Source organism: Podarcis bocagei, assembly GCF_964188305.1.
Source record: "Podarcis bocagei genome assembly, chromosome: 6".
Lineage (NCBI taxonomy): Eukaryota > Metazoa > Chordata > Lepidosauria > Squamata > Lacertidae > Podarcis > Podarcis bocagei.
In genome coordinates this window covers 16,878,559-16,893,816 of record NC_138130.1, presented here as the reverse complement: position 1 = coordinate 16,893,816, position 15,258 = coordinate 16,878,559, and positions in this window count along the sequence as shown.

Below are 15,258 nucleotides of genomic sequence, written 5' to 3'. Positions count from 1 at the left end.
GAATGACAAAATTGAAACATGCCACTTTCTCTCTGAGTAATTACTTCTTCTAATAGTATGTAAAGAGGATGTTTTGATTTCTTCAAGTGTATAGAACAAAGAGCAAAGCAAAAAAGAGAGGCAAATATGGAACTGAATGTTAAAGTGATCACAGGCAAAGGCAACTGTTAACTAGGAGAGGTATATGTTTGGCTATATTGATGCACTTAAAAATAAATAAATCAAAGCTAAAACCTTAAAACATTCAATGGTGCAAGGCTGTTTCCCTCAATGGGAGCTGGACAACAAATTTGAAAATTTGTTTGTTTGAAGTGGCACACACACACACACACACCACGTTTTTGCATACAGCAGGAGCAGGCAAAATATTAATAGTAATGAATGAATTTCCATTTCAAAAGAGAGGAACTCATTACAGTGTCAGATGCTGAGATTATCTGAGGCTGCAGCTTTGTTTAAGCAGAAGCTGCCTTCTAGACAGATCAGAGGCTAGAAAGCAGATGTCTTCAGTTAAATGCTTTCTGACTGGATAAGCATTTTCAAATGTGATGGCATGCAAACTCTGCACTTGTCAGCTGAACATGGAAGGTGGGAATTTAAGGTCTCCTGTTAGAGCAGTCACTTTCTGGGGAACCTGCAGGGTTCCTTAGAAACTTACCCGAAGCTCCTTAAATTAGCAGAGGATTAATTGTAGATAAGCTTCCCTGAAAGGCAGCTTGCCTACCCGTTCTGAACTTCTACTACAATGCTGAGGACTATTATATGTGCACCAGACTTCTCCCAGTAGATGTCCTCTAGATGTTTTGGCCTACATGCCCATCAGCCCCAGCCATCATGCTGTGGTTAGAATATTGCTCCCCAGGAACAATTAGTATGTTCATGTTCCATAGTTTGTCCTCCCAATGACCCACTGAGGTAGTTCATTTGAAGGGATGTAAGTCCATGTAAGACACATGCCATAAGTTTAAACTTGTGGCATGGTTGCCAGGCCACCCCTTTCAGGAGAATGCCAGGCTATCCACCAGGCTGGATACTATCCTTCATGCACAACTGCTGCCCCTAAATGGCTTCTGTGGCTTTTCTTATACTTGCGTCTTGAGGCCCCAAGCCAGCCCCTATGAAATAACTACACATGGACACAGAATTAAGGTTGATGGGTAACATTAAGGCCACAACTTTATTGATTGCAAATTAAATGTGAGTGGTATTGGCATAGGCATTGACTGAAGACTATAATGGATGACTACCCCAGTTGACAGAGTCTAAACCCATCGGGGCAGCAACATCGGGGTTTTGCCCAACAGAAGCTTACTGTGAGGTTCCTGTGATCCTGGTGGTCCGCCCATCAAGTGGACTTCAGACAAGATCTGGGACCCCCAGATTCCTTTAACGGAATATCTTTCGATCATTGAGGAGCAGGTGATGGCCACACTTCCCCTCCACACACAAAATTAAGCCAATGCCTAACTGCCAAACCTGGAAAGTTGTGACGATTGCTAAGGGGGTAGGCAAAAAAACAAGTGGCCAGTGCTAATTTGCCAAATGGATAAAAATTCCTACCCGTCTCCTGTCCCAAGACAGGCGACTCAAATATAGTCCAAAGCAAGGCTGAGAACCTACACTAAGGACAAGAGGGCAGGTGTTCAGCAGCGCCAATCAAGTGCCTAGGGCACTCTTGAGCTAGCGCTTATATGATTCCTTAACCACCACCACCCCTTTCCTGATTGGCTATGACCCATGATGCCTACTTAGAGAAATGAAGCTTAGACCTAGAAATGAAACCTACTTAGTCAGAGGTGTGTCCAGGGGCCCAGTCGCAAGAAGGACCACCTTCTGAGGACAATCCCATCTGTCCAGGCCTTGATTCCATCGGCTGGGCATTTTCTGCCCCCTTTCATCATGACTGAAGATACAACAGCAGCTGTGGATGTTTGGATTGGTGGGAGAGAACAAAAGACAAGAGGAGACGGAAAGAGCTGAGCAGTACAAATTCAGCCATTATGTACCCAGTAAAAGAAAAAGGAGGCTAATAGGAGCTTTGGGGGTAATGGGTTAGAGCTCCCAGATATTCTGGTCCCAATCTTGACTGCCACCTCTTCCCTGCATATTCTAAAATAAAAAATGTGTTGTGTATTCATGAAACTGTTATTTAGCTTGAAGTTTGACTTGAAAGATAAGAAGAAGGAGAGAAGGAACCATTGAAACTGTGATTTCTAGGCTTATCTGGAGTTTAAAAAAAAATCAAAAAAGGAATTACAGAACTCCACATAATATGAAGTATCGGGGAGTGCCCTTTGTGTGCTTGCACCTAAAGAGATGACAAATAGTAACAAATAGCACTTTCTGTTCGCCCCCACCCCCATGAAACACCAGTGCAGCTGCAGTGTTGATGCCTGAACATCAAGCACTGAGGAGGACATAATGGATGACAGCACAGAATTTATTGGCTGTGTCTCTAGCACCATCTGGGAGAGATCAACAGGTAAAAACTAATGATGAGAATGAATTCTGCATTGATTCCCAGCATGCACCAGGATGGAATTGCAAAAAAAGGAGAACTTATCAATCTTTTCTCATAGCCACATAACCCAAGTGGGATTTTGTGACATCTTTTTCATCCGTATCCGTAAGCTTTCTAGGACAGACATGACGGCATCTCCTACTTCTCATATCTACACATTTCTTCTCTCTGCCACACCCATAGGACTCATGTTCCTGGTTTTGTTGCTGTTTGCAACTCAGGGTTAAGATCCAAGGCTCCTCAGCCACCAACTATCTTCCTCACCCATTTCAGGTGCTCTGACTTTCTCACCAGTGTTTCCTTTGTCAATTCAGATTTTGAAAATGGGTAAACAATGCAAAAGAAAAAAGACTATATTAGGAGAAAGTTGCATTAAAATGCTCATGAATTTTCATGAGGGCTTAAAGAAAATCATAAACTGATGTGGAAATGTGGACAACTGAATTTAGTATTGGAAAAATGAGAGACTGAGAGAAATGGAAAGATTTGTTCATTCCTACTAGGCAGCACCTCTATTCCTTGTGCTTCACTCCTAACTTATAAAACAATCTCATTTTGCTTGCTTTCCTCTTGAGTCTCAGTGAGAGCCAGTGTGGTGTAGTGGTTAAGAGCAGTAGTCTCGTAATCTGGGGAACCGGGTTCGTGTCTCCGCTCCTCCACATGCAGCTGCTGGGTGACCTTGGGCCAGTCACACTTCTCTGAAGCCTCTCAGCCCCACTCACCTCACAGAGTGTTTGTTGTGGGGGAGGAAGGGAAAGGAGAATGTTAGCCGCTTTGAGACTCCTTAAAGGGAGTGAAAGGCGGGATATCAAATCCAAACTCTTCTTCTTCTTCTTCTTCAGGGCCTGAGCCCTATGAGAGTTATGTCAGTTAGAGTGGCATCAAACCAAGACAGGTTTGTACCTTGGCAGGACCAAAAGAGAGTTAAGCTAGGGCCCCAAATCTATTGAGATCTTCAGTGCAGGAAAATATCTTTTCAGGAAGTGTTACATTTGCATAACTTTAAAATATGCATAATTGGAATCTGTAACTTCACTGGACTTCAGTGTGCTTGAGGGAGAATACAAATGAATATTTGTATGAAGAAGAATACAAATTTCTAATTGTGTGTTTCCCCCCCATTAAAATATGAAAAATGCAGTAGCAGTTAGGACATTTGTATAAGTGTTGGATGAGCATTTGCACAGAGCTTTTACAGTTTTTATTTTTAAAAAATAAAATAGCATTTTTAATCATTTAATGCTTTTTCTAAACAAGAAAACACTACTGCCATAAATTAATGATTCACATTAATCTCCATAATTTATTAGTTTTTTGAAAGTTACTACAAGGGGCATTTTGTTCTGTAACCATGTTTCTGTGGATTATTAATGAGCATGTTAAACGAAAACCAGGAAAATTAATTATATCCTAAAACTATTAATGGTTTAAATATGTGTCTTGAAATCTGCCATTTTGTCAGGTTTTCCACTTGAAAAAATATATATTTGTGGAATGAGTTTCTCTTTCTCTCTCTTAACCTTTTCATACACGGTGCGTGAGTGTATTATCATATTTATAAAGTGTTATGTATTTAGTGAGTTGTTAAGACATGCCTTGCTCATTTGAACAGACCAAACTGCCAAGTGAATGGAACACAGTGTGATGACAGAACACTAGCTTAGCTAGCTTTGAAAATGGATACAATGAATTCACAGGGGATAAGTCTATCATCGGCTCGTAGCCATGATAAATAAATGAAACATCCATTAACCGGGTGACGGGGACCAACAAAAACAATGGCTGTGCTCCTATGCCTGCTTGTGAACTTACAGAGAGATATTTGTCAGGATTGATACTGGAAACAAAATGCTGGACTAATGGGCATTGTGGTAACATTGTGGTACCAATGTTTTAAAGTTATTCTGCACTATGTTGCAAATACTGTGGTGATCCATGACTGAAGTTATGACTACCTTGATACAGTGGTACCTCTTGTTGTGAACGGGATCTGTTCCGGAGGCCCATTCGCAACATGAAAAGAGCACTTCTGCTCATGCACATGACATCATTCTGCACTTCTGCGCATGCATGAGCAGCGAAACCTGGAAGTAACCCTTTCCGGTACCTCCGGGTCACTGTGGGACGTAATCTGAAAGAACGTAACATGAAGCGGATGTAACATGAGGTATGACTGTACAACCAACTCAGTTCACTTAGCTACAATGTACACCCAAAGTTGCATTTTAAAAAGCCAATGAGCATCAAGCCAGTTGAGAACTTAGTTGCCAAATATCATGAGGTCAAGCGTGATAGTGTAACTTGCTCTTTGCATCCCAGCCCTTTGAAAATAATGACATCTGTTGCCTTTATTATGGAATGAGCTTTCATGGGGTGGAGTATACAGTAGAACCGCTACTTACGTCCCGCTCTACTTAGGCCCGTTCCAAGTCGCGACCGTGGCAAACCTGGAAGTAAACACTGGTTTTGCCATGATTCGCACATGCGCAAAAGCAGCTGCACATGTGCAGAAGTGGGCTGCCATCAAATGCACCTGTGCACAATGGCTCTTCTACCAGTGACCCATTTTGCCATAAGGACGGGCCTCTGGAATGGATTGTGGTTGTGAATAGAGGTTCCACTGTACTTCATCGGATGCATGAAGTGTAATTATAAATAGGTAGGCTTATATCCATATGGTTGGGGGATGGATGGAGAGGTCAGAGGGAAACAAAGTGCAGAAAAGTGAGAGAGTGAAAATTATGGGAAAGCAAAACAGTTCCAGTGACTATTCAAAAGGCGGCGTTGGTGATAATGCCAGCCCCCTGGCTTTAGCAAGCTAAAGGGAAAGGGAAAGGGATGCAGCTGGCACTGTGGTCAAACCACTAAGCCTCTTGGGCTTCCAATTGGAAGATTGGCAGTTCAAATCCGTACCACAGTAGTGAGCTCCCATTGCTCTGTCCCAGCTTTAGCCAACCTAGAAGTTCAAAAGCACACCAGTGCAAGTAGATGAATAGGTACCACTCCAGCAGGAAGGTATATGGCATTTCCGTCATGGTGTTCCATTGCGCCAGAAGCGGTTTAGTCATGCTGGCCACATGACTCAGAAAGCTGTCTGTGGACAAACGGCGACTCCCTTGGCCTGAAAGCAAGATGAGCGCTGCAAACCCATAGTCGCCTTTGACTGGACTTAACCATCGAGGGGTCCTTTACCTTTTATTAGCAAGCTAAGCAAAATACATTGTGAGAGAAAAACCTGTAATTTTTCTTCAAGCCACAGGCGATAGAACTGAAAATCCCCCTCTCCTTCTAGTTTGGAGTCAGGTATCCCATTAGCAGAATGTTTTGATCAGAGGAGACATAGCACTTTCCTACCTTTTCGCTTAAAATATTTTTGGCTGGGTCCATAAATACACTTGGCTTGTGTCTGCCGGCAGTTGCCTGGCAGAGATAATGGGCACAACCAGAGGGGACGCAGCTTTGCCATCTGCTGGAACTAAAGCAGCGTGCCTCTGCTTTGCCACAATCTCCCACAACACCTGGGAGGGGGTAACAGCAGGTCTTGCGCTCATGCGTTCCACGCCACTGACACACACCTGGTATCCCTGAAGCAACGCTGCCAAGTTTCTGGCGACTCACTCCGAAGGCTCCCCGGATAACAGCCTTCTCTAATCAGTGCCTCGGAGACACACATCCCAAAACAATTAGCGTGAATATCGGAACACAGAAATACAGACTCAGGCGCAGTGCTCTACGTTTCATGGCATCGCTTAACAAGCAGACATCTGTGTCTTTGCAATAGCTTAACACGAGCATCTGAACAGGTGACAATGAGGACAACCCACCAGTTCTAGGCCCATGAGTTTGCCTCTCCAGGAGCCAACCAGCCAGTTCTGCGTTTGGCTAGCGTTACAGAAAAAGGACGATGGAGAAAGTGGTCCTGGCAGTGATTTGGCTGCTAAATGAACCTGTAAGCAACACATCTGCTCTAACTATTCATGAACAGTCCATGAGATCCCCTTGAAAATATTACGGCCTTCTAAGCAATCAAGGATTGAGGCGAAACAGGGGCCCAGCTGTCATTTTATTCATGGAGCCACTGGTATGTGGTACACAGGTAATCTAAGGTCAGCCATGTAGGGACATCATTATTAATGTAATAAAAATACAGCTGCTCCAATTAAACTTTATTGGGAGCCAGTTGTTCATGAAAACATAATGGATTTTTCAAAGCTCCCTTTCATTACGCTCCCTGCGAGATAAACTGTTCAAATTCATTTGGAAAATGGGAGGTATTGATTAGATTCAGTGATTAACTGAACGTTGACAAGAACATTTATCATATTAAGATATTTCTCAGTAACAAGGACTTGATGGATCTTTATTCTGTGGTGTTAAAGGTGATGCATTATGTGATAGGCATTTTTCTCATGTAAAGACAAATGCAAAGTCAAGCTGGCTTCAGTTATTCCGAGAGCCCATTCGCTTCAATGGACTGTGGCGTCTTATTAATCAGCATGTTTCCAATTTTTCTCTTGTAAAGGCTCTTTAAGATGAAAACTGGTTAATTAAATAAGGGCAAAGTATCATCTCATGCAGATGGGTGTTTAATCTATTATTATTTGTACCTATTAAAGATTAATTTTGAAGGCCTGCATCCCAAACAATAGCTTAAGTGATTCAATCCAGCATTATGAACTAACCACTGAAGAATTCTAATAAGTGCTTTCAATAAATGGTTTTGACTTTTCATATGGCTCTATCACTTACCACTCTACAGAAAATCTAAGCTTGCCCATGAGTGTACATGCAGCAGAAATCTGTGCCTATTCCTGATTGTGTGCTAAGTGCAGATGTGTGACACATTTGTTTTTTTTTTTAAATATTTAATACATTCATACATTATACTTTTGATTGTATTTTTAATAAATAAATAAATAAATAAATATTCGGGCTAAATTCAGGCAGTACTTAATCCCATTTTCCTGACTGTACCTGATTATTTCCATGTTTTATGAGATCTTTCACATCTAGGGGATTATTTTTTTTTAATAGGAACTTGGAGGAACTGAGACCCCTCACCTTTTAAAAAATAAATAATCATAATAATTTTGTTGGTGTGGGGCTGGAACAGGTATACACCCAGTGCTTAAGCCAAAAATCCACCTATCTCTGTAATCAATAAAGTTGAGGCCATTTTTAATGCAGATCACTGTTTGCTTAAGTTTTTTAATCACAACTTACATTTAGCCAGTGCCCGGGGTTGCCACTGCAACTGGCCCAGCAATACTCTGTGGTGAGTTCCCCCACCTTTTCCCCCAGAAAAAAAGCACTGCATGTGACATAAAAGCCACTTCTGGTAAACTAGCAGAATCCAGCAGAAGTTTAGTTCAGATTTCCATTATAATGGCTTCCGGGGTGCGTGGGGTGAATCAATTTACAAGCCTGTTAAGATGGAAAAACATTTGGGTTTTGTTCTGCAATTACCTTGCAATTTTCATGGATTACTCCATGTGATGAAATTTGGGGCAGTAAGGTGGCATACATTTCTTTCCTGTTGTTTTCAGGTGTGAATCAGGGGAAACAGAAGCACACATAAACATAAAGGGTGCTGTTCTATCATTTCTCTATCATCTATCTATCTATCTATCTATCATCTATCTATCATCTATCTATCTATCTATCTATCTATCATCTATCTATCTATCTATCTATCTATCTATCTATCATCTATCTATCTATCTATCTATCTATCTATCTATCTATCTATCTATCTCTATCTATCTATCTATCATCTATCTATCTATCTATCTATCTATCATCTATCTATCTATCTATCTATCTATCTATCTATCTATCTATCTATCATCTATCATCTATCATCTATCTATATCTATCTAATCTAGCCTCTATCTATCTATCATCTATCTATCTATCTATCTATCTATCTATCTATCTATCTATCTATCTATCTAATCTATCATCTATTTATTTATCTATCTATCATCTATCTATCCATATATCTACCTACCGTATCGGCTTGAATATAAGCCACACTTTTCCCCCTCAAATGCCGATCCAGAAAAGTTAAAGTGGGGCTTATATTCATGAACTTATGGTATCGCTGCTGAAACAATTGCCCAGGAGGGGCATCGGGGTGCAGGACAATGGTGTGCTTCCCACCTGCGACTCCCAAGCCTCCCCCGAGCTGTCAAGGAAGGGGGACAGATCACCGGCAAAAGTGGAGTGTCTCCCCCCCCCAGGAAGCAGCCTGGGAGCGAAGAGCAACGGCGCGCAGCCCTCCTGCCGCACCCAAGCCTCCCCCAGCACCAGCTTGGAGAGGTAGTAGTGCTGGGAGGTGGGCCACACCCACAAATAAGCCTTGTGGCTTATTTGTGGGTGTGTCTTATATTCAGGCCAATACGGTATCTGTTTAAGCACTCTATACTTGTAGGTCTCAGGGCGGTTCAATGGTGTCTTCTGTTGTGTCACACCATGTCCACTGGTGTGAATGACATTTAATGCAGCATAGCAGTACATTGATGAAAAAGCCACAGTTCCTTAATGCAACAAGTACCGCAGTGTAACAAGTACTGGGACATGGGTGGCACTGTGGGTTAAACCACAGAGCCTAGGACTTGCCAATCAGAAGGTCAGCGGTTCAAATCCCCGCGATGGGGTGAGCTCCCGTTGCTTGGTCCCTGCTCCTGCCAACTTAGCAGTTCAAAAGCATGTCAACGTACAAGTAGATAAATAGGTACCGCTCCAGAGGGAAGGTAAACGACATTTAGTTATCCTGACCACATGACCCGGAAGCTGTACGCCGGAGGGAAGGTAAACGACATTTAGTTATCCTGACCACATGACCCGGAAGCTGTACGCCGGCTCCCTCGGCCAATAAAGCGAGATGAGCGCCGCAACCCCAGAGTCACTCATGACTGGACCTAATGGTCAGGGGTCCCTTTACCTTTACCTTTTTACTGCAGTGTAAAAGGAATGTTCAAAACCAGACAGATTAATGGAAACAGGAAAGTGAATGCAATAATCCCTACATCTGAATGCACCCATAGGAAGCAACATCTGTGAAGTGACCTTAGGAGTTTATTCACCATAACATTTTATCTTCATTTCATCAATAAAGCTACAATTCTAACCCCACTTTCCTGGGAGTAAGCCTTGTTGAATTCAGTAGAACTAACATCAAAGTAGACTGGGTTAGAATTCTGCTGAATGAAAAGCCACCACTCTATATATCTGATTGTTGACCTGTTGTCTGGTCAAAATATTCTTATGACATAATTAGGGACTGATGGATATTGCATTCAGGAGTCATGTGTAGGCTGATCTATCAATATCAATGGATGGAGATTATTTTTTGTTGTTGTTGTTGCTGCTGCAGCTTGTATATCCTATTTAAGCATCTTTCTTATTTTTGTTTCTATTGCATAAATTGCTTTGAGACACTTAAATGCAAAAATGTAACTAAGAAATCAATTGAAACAACAATCACAAATGCTTATTTACCTTATTATTTAGCAGAGTTTTCATTTTTTTCATTATGTAATACAGACACTAACTCAATTACACCACAAATCAGGTCTGCCACAAAAGAAAAACACCTTTTTACTGAAGAAAGCATTTATTCTGCATGTAGCAAATTTTCAGGAAGAGCGTGGCACATATTCCCGTAGAGATATATGGTTCCCCACCCAACATTTTTTTGGGAGCAATGGTCTTTGGGGACTAGTTCACATTTGTAAGTTTACCATCTGATGATTGCACCATCACTGATGATTTACATCTATGGATGGAGCATTGCACTAAGGTCACTGGCAGAATTTTCATATCACACCATATGCAATGAATGTGATATTTTTTTAAAAAAACAACAACCCAGAGGTCATTCTGCATGCCTTCTCATGCAACCAAAGTCAGATTATCTGTTTGTAGGAGTTTATAGAAAACCCAGTCAGATGGGCGTGATATAAACAATAAAATTATTATTATTATTATTATTATTATTATTATTATTATTATTATTATTATTACTGTAAAGATGGCTCATTCACACGTGCAAGTGCCTCTAGATTTGAAGTTGGTTTGAAGAACTGTGTTTATTGGTTTTAGATCATCCTGGTACACCCTCAAACATCACTAGTCTTTAGGTACCGTAGATGTTATGATAAAGGTAATCCATGGTTGCAGCAAACCATGAAAATGAAGGCATATTTGTACATGTAAGGGAAAGATTATGGGTTCAATAGGGCTGTTCACAGCTCATCCCCAATGCAGGCCAACTCGGGAAGTAGGAAGTTCAATCCTGCTGGGATCTGCTTCCCAAATCAGGCCAGTTCGGTTTAGGATTTAGTATTCAGCAAAATCCAGTGTAGAGACTCACTGTGTCTGTTGCTAGCACACTTTCCTCTCGCTTTTGGTGTGCAAACAGACTTGGCCATTGGGAAAGATGTAGCCACAGAACTGATCCCCTGAGTTACACCACTCCAAACAGGAAGGCAAAGAGGAAGAATGGTAGAAAGTGACCTTTCTAGAAAGAGGTCTTTGCAGTACTTAATCCTGATGACTGACTGGGTGAGAGCTGAGCTATAAAGCTCACCCACCACCCTGTTTTGCCAAGATATGAGCAGCAGAGTGTAATCAGTCCTAAAAGTAAATTAACATCACTGTCAAATGCCATTGTAAACCTATTGTTTTGTGTCCCGTAGTCAGGATGAATTTGTACTGTGGGTTATATTCAGAGGTTTATTAAAGAAGGACGTTTTAGTCATTTTGATTTAATCTTTGCCAGGACTTATGTTACATATTTTGGCTTGCCTGGAGAAGCTGTCAGGAGACATAATTTATGGGAAGACCTAGAGGGCAAACTATGCAACAAGCCACCCCCTCCCCTGTCTTTTGCCCTTTTATCTCCAGACAAGGACTTTTCCTTCGCACAAGAAGAGCAAGTTAGACTAAGGAAGACATGGGCTTCATTTCCAGCTTTTATTATTTTGGATTGTTCCAAGTCTTCAATAACTACCCCAAAATCAACATTGTGCCTCTCATTCTAATGAAATAACATTAGAATTCCCTTTCATCTGTGCACTTCATTAGAAATCCTTGCAATTAAAATCCATTTCTCAAAAGCTACATTTGCATATAACATGCCCTCATTTAGTGGAATGGTTTGAAAAACACTTTTAAAAATTGTTCAGATAAATGGCAGTCCTTGTTTACACATAGGTATGCACCTAGTGTGGTTCATCTCTTCTTCATTTTCAGAGACATGTTGAGTTATGGATGCTCTCTATGTGGTTCTAAGAGCTGTGGTGGTCCATAGTTCTCACTTGGGGAGGGGCCAAAATGTGGGAATTAGAGTCTAGTTCACATTTACAGAGCTATGCGAAAGGAAGAGACCAGGTTGTTTAACCCTTTAATTAGCTGCCTTTCCCTCCTATAAAAATTGGGGGCGCTGGTGGCACTGTGGTCTAAACCACTGAACCTCTTGGGCTTACTGATCGGAAGGTCAGCGGTTCGAATCTGCACCACAGTGGTGAGCTCCCATTGCTCTGTCCCAGCTTTGGCCAACCTAGAAGTTCAAGAGTATACCAATGTGAGTAGATAAATAGGTACCACTGCAGCAGGAAGGTAAACGGTGTTTCCGTGTGCTCTGGCACTCGTCACAGTGTTCCGTCACCCCGTAAACGGCATTTCTGTGCGCTCTGGCACTCATCACAGTGTTCCATCACCCCAGAAGTGGTTTTGTCATACTGGCCACATGACACAGAAAGTTGTCTGCATACAAATGCTGGTTCTCAACCTGAAAAGTGAGATGAGTGCTGCACCCCATAGTCGCCTTTGACTGGACTTAACTGTCCAGAGGTCCTTTACCTTTTTACCTATAAAAATTATGCGAGACACTCACTTTTAAAGTTTAAATAACAAAATAACATTTACTCAGTGTGTTTGCACTTGTTAGATAAAATAAACAAGACAGGCAGGTGTTACTGAGTTACTAATGCGTATTCAATAGATTTGTACCTAAGACAAAAACTGTTACAGACTGAATAACTCTTAGGCAAATAGCAGCACAACAGAAGAAACCTACTGCTCAGCATTTTGGATGCTTTCATATTTTAAAGGTTTAACAGCCTATATTTTCATGCTTCACTTTGCTGCATATTTTGTGGTTTTAATTCTCTGCTGGGGTTCTATCACCCAAAAGTACTTGCAAAAAACCTGGATCTGTACCTAGGAAATGCTCCTTTCTCGCCACCAATATTTCAAAGCCCTGCTGAATCATTTGTGAAGCTTGCAGCTGATGATGGGAGGATCTGCCAGTTTTGGTTCTCTTGATTCCTCATTTTCCCAGTCTTCAATTCAGTTCTCCACATTTTGCCGCAAACTCCATTTAAAAAAACCCCCCAAAAACCCACCATCTGCATTTTAGGGCAAATTTCTCCTAATAGACACATTTTCCTATGTATTTTAGACTAATGTATACACATTTATTTATTTTTGCAAGCAATATCGTATTGCAAGCAATATCGTACCTTCATTTTTACAATCGCTTATAAAAAACTTCCTAGTTCACAGCCAGGGATCAGGAGGAAATTCATTTCAGTTTGCATTTTCAGTTTGTATGATTAAGTTGCTGTGTAAACTTAATCATTTCCCACTTTCCAAAACAATACACAAACAGAAACACAATGTGGCCTTTATCCAAATTGCCCAGATGCCTTTCTTCAAAAAGAAAAAGGTGTCAGGTCTTCCCACATCATGTCTATTATATTTGATCCTTCACATGGAAATTGTTTGATTTTTAAATATATATATTTATTAAAATTGAAATTGTTTTAATATTTGAGAATGGAAATTGTTTGATTTGAAGCAGATACTTCTTAGTTCACAACCCAGTTTTAATAGTGAAACTATAACGACTCCGTTATGATTTCCTTTTGCCCACCAATGATTCAATTTGGCATCCACATTATTATTTTTTTACACTGTGATATCTGTTATAAAATGCTGCACTTGGGACTAATTTGAAATTGCAGTTTGTTTCTATGTGCAGATTGCCTGCTGCATGAAATCAAAGTTACAAAAGTTCCTAATTCATGTCTGTTTCCCTTGGGTACACTTAAGACGCTTAAAGATGTCTCACATTTCCTTAAGTTTGATTTGACCTCCAGTTTCATCCTCCGAGAGGTGTTATGTCAGGAATGTGTTTACACTCTACATCAAACACAAAATGAGTTGCATTATTGTACCAGTTCAAATCACTTGTCATGTTCTATTCTTGTCACTGGTCGTATTTTGTCACAGTGGGTTTTAGGGATAGTCATAGCCTTTTGGTGGTATAAAGTGCAGAAGAACATGTAAGACATACTGCAGTTTACTTATAAAAAAATTTCAGACTTATGTATCAACTTTCAACCATATTTTACCATGTAATGGTCACATTTTTTGGTGCCAATTTTGTCAGTTTGCATTTCTTAACGCAGAAAGTATTGATCTGATGTGTGGAGATCTTTCCTAGTCTGATTAATACAAGAGGATTCTAGAAGCCACTAGAAGCTTCTCTGTGTGAGAGAAGCAGGCAGAAGGGTCATGATTGTTTGGGTTATACCTTCTGGGAAGCTGGTCTGAACTAGTTCTCTTATCTCTTCCAATTAAGGTCATGCTGACTATAAATATAGGCCAGGAGGAGCCTTGGTTTTACTTTCTTTTTCTATCTCTCTTCCTTTGGGTGTGGTGTTCTGTACATAGTATGCTTAGTGTTAAGTTTTAGTCTTGTTATAAGTTTGTAAATTTTTGTAAGTGCTGCAACTGCAGCTTTTAATGTTTAATAGGTTATTGTATTTTAGTGTTTTCTTGGAAGCCGCCCAGAGTGGCTGGGGGGACCCAGCCAGATGGGCGGGGTATAAATAATAATAATAATAATAATAATAATAATAATAATAATAATAATAATAATAATAATAATTATTATTATTATTATTATTTCTTATGGACTGTGCCAAGCCTGAATGTACTTGGATTTCTGACCATTATGCTCATTTGCCTTCAGCACAAGTAAAGTTCTGCTGGATGAAATACTATTGCTTCTGGTCTATTTTTGGGAACTCTGCTACAAGTTTAAGGTTTTCCTCCACACATATGACAGATTTTTCCTTTCCAAAAAGGTGGATACAACTAGTATGCAGTGAATAACGGAGTGGAGGGGGAGGAAGGGGTCACGGACAGGTGGTGGAGGTGGTTGCTTGCCTGCTGCTTCCCCTTTTTGGCTGGGTCCTGGAGCGCAAGCCCAATTGGCAGCAGCAGCAATGACAGCCTTGCCTTGCCTCTCCTCCTCCAGCTACTGCTCAGGTGCTCAGGTGGGCAGGTGTGAGCAGGGCTTCTCAGCTGGGTCCAAGCCAATGAGGGCCTGGACTCCTGCCCTCACCGCCTCAAGAGCCATCAGGAGCCCACGTGCCAACCCCCAGCTCATCTCAGCATTACCCTTGACACTGTTGTGCAGGGAATGCTCTGGGGCCAATTTTAGGGTCCGAAAAATGGGGATATGACTATTAGGCAGTGGTGACCATTATGCAGTTGTCAGGGACTGTGCTGAGGAGGGCTGCACTGAGGCGGAATGGTGGGAGCCTCCCCCTCCCCCTGCTCCTGAATCTTCCCAGGAGCAGGAGGACAGTATAGATTTGGAACAGTGGTTTGCAGAGGGGCATAGTTCAGAAGACAGAAGCTGAGAAATACTAGAAGGA